Here is a 7123-nt window from a genome sequence, read left to right on the forward strand (position 1 = left end):
AAGGCGTATTGATACAGCCAAATGTACCATTTGTGAGTGTTCAAGTAAACGGAGGACCTCTATTTTGAAGCTTTTTGCGCGACTTGGACCGTTAATGACGCTTATTTTTTCATCCGTACTCCAGGACGACCCACGTGACCGTAATGAAACCGTTGTCGCTCGCTTCCATATGCCGCGTTCAAAACAATATTAAAATAAAAAATATTCGACCTTAGTGCATTCGAGACAACTGGGAAAATGATGCTGCAATTTGATGCACTATGCAGGTGTCGCTCCACCATTTCCTGGTTGCTAAAATTCGAATAGTTCGCCTAATTTCAGTTTATGTGACAAAACAAGCAAGTATAGTGCAAATAATCCTAATACCAACTAAACCGCTGTGAAATATATATTTTCCATGAGAAAAAATATTGTATTTTCAGCTGTTGAAGCAGGTGTACAAAGCCTAATTTAAAATTCAAAAACGACATTTAAGAACGTGAAGCATAGAAATTGCACACATAGCACATATCTACTGCTTCTGAGACTTGCTTTCAATGAGAATGACAGATCTATAACATACCTTTTCTATGTAGATTTGATTGGGTCCCCCCCAAAATGTAAATATTGGAGCTGTAATTCCTTGTATCCTCAAGATGAATGTCAATGTATCACCAATAAATGTATCTAAAATTGTATTTAATTAAACTAGGATGTGTTCACACAATGTCTGATTTTAATTTCACATTAAATGTCAGATTATATTTGTCTCATATGCCTACCAAGCAAATTAATGTATCATAAAAATTGAATATAAATTCATATTAATTTGTTGAAACCTACCAGGTACAACCCCAAATCCGTAAACACAGGCACCCTCATAGATGTCACCCTAACTAACTTGCCCTCCAAATACACCTCTGCTGTTTTCAATCAAGATCTCAGCGATCACTGTCTCATTGCCTGCAACCGTAATGGGTCTGCGACCAAACGACCACCCCTCCTCACTGTCAAATGCTCTCTAAAACACTTCTGCGAGCAGGCTTTTCTAATCGACCTGGCCGGGGTATCCTGGAATATCATTGACCTCATCCTGTCAGTAGATGATGCCTGATTATTCTTTAAAAGTGCCTTCCTCACCATCTCAAATAAGCATGCCCCACTCAAAAAATGTAGAACTAGGAATATATATAGTCCTTGGTTCACTCCAGACCTGTCTGCCCTTGACCAGCACAAAAAAGTCCTGTGGCATTCTGCATTAGCATCGAATAGCCCCCGTGATATGCAACTTTCAGGGATGTTAGGAACCAATATACACAGGCAGTTAGAAAAGCTAAGGCTATCTTTTTCAAACAGAAATTTGCATCCTGTAGTACTAACTCAAAAAAGTTCTGGGACACTGTAAAGTCCATGGAGAATAAGAGCTCCTCCTCCCAGCTGCCCACTGCTCTGAGGCTACACTGTTACCACCGATATATCCACTATAATTGACAATTTCAATAAGCATTTCTCTATGACTGGCCATGCTTTCCACCTGGCTATCCCTACCCCGGTCAACTGCCCGGCACCCTCCACAGCAACCCGCCAAATCCCCCACCATTTTTCTTTCACCCAAATCCAGATAGCTGATGTTCTGAAAGAGCTGCATAGTCTGGACCCATACAAATCAGCCTCTCTCTGTACCCTCTCTTTCTAAAATTATCTGCCAAAATTGTTGCAACCCCTATTACTGCCTGTTCAACCTCTCTTTCGTATTGTCTGAGATTCCCAAAGATTGGAAAGCTGCCACGGTCATCCCCCTCTTCAAAGGGGGTGACACTCTAGACCCAAACTGCTACAGACCTATATCTATCCTACCCTGTCTTTCTAAGGTCTTCGAAAGCCAATTTAACAAACAGATTACCGACGATTTCAAATCCCACCGTACCTTCTCCGCTATGCAATCTGGTTTCAGAGCTGGTCATGGGTGCTCCTCAGCCACGCTCAAGGTCCTAAACGATATCATAACCGCCATCGATAAGATAAATTACTGTGCAGCCATATTGATCGACCTGGCCAAGGCTTTGGACTCTGCCACATTATTGGCAGACTAAACAGCCTTGGTTTCTCAAATGACTGCCTCGCCTGGTTCACCAACTATTTCTCTGATAGAGTTCAGTGTGTCAAATCTGAGGGCCTGTTGTCCGGACCTCTGGCAGTCTCTATGGGGGTGCCACAGAGTTCAATTCTCGGGCCGACTCTCTTCTCTGTATACATCAATGATGACACTCTTGCTGCTGGTGATTCTCTGATCCACATCCACGCAGACGACACCATTCTGTATACTTCTGGCCATTAATTGGACACTGTGCTAACTAATCTCCAGACGAGCTTCAATGCCATACAACTCTCCTTCCTTTGCCTCCAACTGCTCTTAAATGCTAGTAAAACTAAATGCATGCTCTTCAACCGATTGCTGCCCGCACCTGCCCGTCCGTCCAGCATCACTACTCTGGATGGTTCTGACTTAGAGTATGTGGACAACTACAAATACCTAGGTGTCTGATTAGACTGTAAACTCTTCTTCCAGACTCACATTAAGCATCTCCAATCCAAAATTAAATCTAGAATCAGCTTCCTATTTCACAATAAAGCCTCCTTCACTCATGCTGCCAAACATACTCTCGTAAAACTGACCATCCTACCGATCCTCGACTTCGGCGATGTCATTTACTAAATAGCCTCCAACACTACTCAACAAATTGGATGCAGTCTATCACAGTGCCATCCGTTTTGTCACCAAAGCCCCATATACTACCCACCATTGCAATCTGTATGCTCTTGTTGGCTGGCCGTCGCTTCGTACACTACGCCAAGCCCACTGGCTCCAGGTCATCTTCAAGTCTCTGCTAGGTAAAGCCCTGCCTTATCTCAGCACATTAATCACTCCAGTGTTTCATTGGTATATTGTAATTACTTTGCCACCGTGGCCTATTTATTGCCTTACCTACCTTATCTTACCTCATTTGCACACACTGTATATAGGCTTTTTCTACTGTATTATTGACTGTAAGTTTGTTTATTCCATGTGTAACTGTGTTCTTGTATGTGTCGAACTGATTTGCTTTATTCTTGGGCAGGTTGCAGTTGTAAATGAGCACTTGTTCTCAACCAGCCTACCTGGTTAAATAAAGGTGAAATATATATATATATTTTAAAGAGTTACAGCAATGTCACGAACCCCCCCCCCCCTATAGTTTTGGCAAGTCGGTTAGGACGTCTACTTTGTGCATGACACAAGTAATTTTTCCAACAATTGTTAACAGACAGATTATTTCACTTATAATTCACTGTATAACAATTCCAGTGGGTCAGAAGGTTACATACACTAAGTTGACTGTGCCTTTAAACAACTTGGAAAATTCCAGAAAATGATGCCATGGCTTTAGAAGCTTCTGATAGGCAAATTTACATAATTTGAGTCAATTTGAGGTGTACCTGTGGATGTATTTCAAGGACTACCTTCAAACGCAGTTCCTCTTTGCTTGACATCATGGGAAAATCAAAAGAAATCAGCCAAGACCTCAGAAAAACAATTGTAGACCTCCACAAGTCTGGTTCATCCTTTGGAGCAATTTCCAAACACCTAAAGGTACCACGTTCATCTGTACAAACAATAGTATGCAAGTATAAACAACATGGAACGAAGCAGCCATCATACCGCTCAGGAAGGAGACGTGTTCTGTCTCCTAGAGATGAACGTACTGTGGTACGAAAAGTGCAAATCAATCCCAGAACATCAGCAAAGGACCTTGTGAAGATGCTGGAGGAAACCGGAACAAAAGTATCTACATCCACAGTAAAAAGGGTCCTATATTGACATAACCAAAAAGGCCGCTCAGCAAGGAAGAAGCCACTGCTCCAAAACCTCAATAAAAAAGCTGGACTATGGTTTGCAACTGCACATGGGGACAAAGATCATAGTTTTTGGAGAAATGTCCTCAGGAAGTGAAAGCTTGGTTGCAAATGGGTCTTCCAAATGGACAATGACCCCAAGCATACTTCCAAAGTTGTGACAAAATGACTTAATAACAACAAAGTCAAGGTATTGGAGTGGCCATCACAAAGCCATGACCTCAATCCTATAGAAAATGTGTGGGCAGAACTGAAAAAGCGTGTGTGAGCAAGGAGGCCTACAACCTGACTCAGTTACACCAGCTCTGTCAGGAGGAATGGGCCAAAATTCACATTTACATTTTTACATTTAAGTCATTTAGCAGACGCTCTTATCCAGAGCGACTTACAAATTGGTGCATTCACCTTATGACATCCAGTGGAACAGTCACTTTATAATAGTGCATCTAAATCTTAAAGGGGGGGGGGGTGAGAGGGAATACTTATCCTATCCTAGGTATTCCTTAAAGAGGTGGGGTTTCAGGTGTCTCCGTAAGGTGGTGATTGACTCCGCTGTCCTGGCGTCGTGAGGGAGTTTGTTCCACCATTGGGGGGCCAGAGCAGCGAACAGTTTTGACTGGGCTGAGCGGGAGCTGTACTTCCTCAGTGGTAGGGAGGCGAGCAGGCCAGAGGTGGATGAACGCAGTGCCCTTGTTTGGGTGTAGGGCCTGATCAGAGCCTGGAGGTACTGAGGTGCCGTTCCCCTCACAGCTCCGTAGGCAAGCACCATGGTCTTGTAGCGGATGCGAGCTTCAACTGGAAGCCAGTGGAGAGAACGGAGGAGCGGGGTGACGTGAGAGAACTTGAGAGAACTTCACCCTTCTTATTGTGGGAAGCATGTGGAATTCTAACTCGAAACGTTTGACCCAAGTTAAACAATTTAAAGGCAATGCTACCAAATTCTAATAGAGTGTATGTAAACTTCTGCCCCACTAGGAATGTGATGAATTAAATAAAAGGTGAAATAAATCACTATTTTACTATTATTCTGAGATTTCACATTCTTAAAATAAAGTGGTAATCCTAACTGACCTAAGACAGGGATATTGTACTGTGATTAAATGTCAGAAACTGTGAAAAACTGAGTTTAAATGTATTTGGCTAAGGTGTATGTAAACTTCTGACTTCAACTGTACATACAGTACCAGTCAAAAGTTTGGACACACCCACTCATTCAAGGGTTTTTATTTGACCTTTTTTCTACATTTTAGAATAATAGTGAAGATATCAAAACTATGAAATAGCACATAAGGAGTCATGTAGAAACCAAAAAAAATATTTTATATTTTCTTTTCTTCAAAGTAGCTATTCTTGGCACTCTATCAACCAGCGTCATCAGTTTTGAATGAGTTCCCACATATGCTGAGCACTTGTTGGCTGCTTTTCCTTCGCTCTGCGGTCCAACTCATCCCAAAACATCTCAATTGGGTTGAGGTCGGGTGATTGTGGAGGCCAGGTCACTTGATGCAGCACTCCAGCACTCTTTTTCTTGGTCAAATAGCCCCTACACAGCCTGGAGATGTGTTCTGTGGCATTGTCCTGCTGAAAAACAAATGATAGTCCCAGAAGGATTGGCGTATCGCTGTGGTAGCAATGTTGGTTAAGTGTGCCTTGAATTCTAAATAAATCACTGACAGTGTCACCAGCAAAGCATCCCCACACCATCACACCTCCTCTTCCATGCATCACCGTGGGAACCACACATGCGGAGATCATCCGTTCACCTACTCTGCATCTCATAAAAACACCGCTGTTGGAACCAAAAATCTCAAATTTGGACTCAATCAGACCAAAGGACATATTTCCACCAGTCTAATGTCCATTACTTGTGTTTCTTGGCCCAATTAAGTCTCTTCTTATTATTGGTGTCCTTTGGTAGTGGTTTCTTTGCAGCAATTCACACAGTCTCCTCTGAACAGTTGATGTTGAGATGTGTCTGTTATTGAACTCTGTGAAGCATTTATTTGGGCTGCATTCTGAGATACAGTTAAGTCTAATGAACTTATCCTCTGCAGCAGAGGAAACTCTGGGTCTTCCTTTCCTGTGGTGCATCTCATGAGAGCCAGTTTCATCATAGCACTTGATGGTTTTTGTGACTGCACTTGAAGAAACTTTAAAAGTTCTTGAAATATCCCGGATTGACCTTCATGTCGTTTTTCTTTGCTCATTTGAGCTGTTCTTGTCATAATATGGACATAGCCCTATTTGGTAAAAGACCATCTTCTGTATACCACCACTACCTTGTAACAACACAACTGATTGGTTCCAACCCATTAAGAAGGAAATCAATTCCACAAATTAACAAGGCACACCTGTTCATTGAAATGCATTCCAGGTGACTACCTCATGAAGCTGGCTGAGAGAATGCCAGAAGTGTGCAAAGCTGTCATCAAGGCAAAGGGTGGGTGTTTTGAAGAATCTTGGTTACTACAACAAAACAAAGGGGATGATCGTGGATTTCAGGAAACAGCAGAGGGAGCACCCCCCCCTATCGACGGGACAGCAGTGGAGATGGTGGAAAGTTTTTAAGTTCTTTGGCGTACACATCACGGACAAACTGAAATGGTCCACCCACACAGACAGTGTTGTGAAGAAGGCGCAACAGCACCTCTTCAACCTCAAGTGGCTAAAGAAATGTGGCTTGTCACCTAAAACCCTCAAACTTTTAAAGATGCACAATTGAGAGCATCCTGTCGGGCTGTATCAACGCCTGGTACGGCAACTGCACCGCCCACAACTGCAAGGCTCTCCAGAGGATGGTGCGGTCTGCACAACGTATCACCGGGGGCATACTACCTGCCCTCCAGAACACCTACAGCACCCGATGTCACAGGAAGGCTAAAAAGATCATCAAGGATAACAACCACCCGAGCCACTGCCTGTTCCCCCCACTACCATCCAGAATGCGAGGTCAGTACAGGCGCATCAAAGCTGGGACCGAGAGACTGAAAAACAGCTTCTATCTCAAGGCCATCAGACTTAAACAGCCATCACTAACACAGAGAGGCTGCAGCCTACATACAGACTTGAAATCATTGGCCACTTTAATAAATGGATCACTAGACACTTTAAATAATGCCAATTTAATAATGTTTACATATCTTACATTACTCATCTCACATGTATATACTGTACATTATACCATCTATTGCATCTTGCCTATGCCCGCTCGGTCATCGCTCATCCATATATTTATATGTATATATTATTA

This window comes from Oncorhynchus gorbuscha, linkage group LG08, assembly GCF_021184085.1.
Source record: "Oncorhynchus gorbuscha isolate QuinsamMale2020 ecotype Even-year linkage group LG08, OgorEven_v1.0, whole genome shotgun sequence".
Classification (NCBI taxonomy): Eukaryota; Metazoa; Chordata; class Actinopteri; order Salmoniformes; family Salmonidae; genus Oncorhynchus; species Oncorhynchus gorbuscha.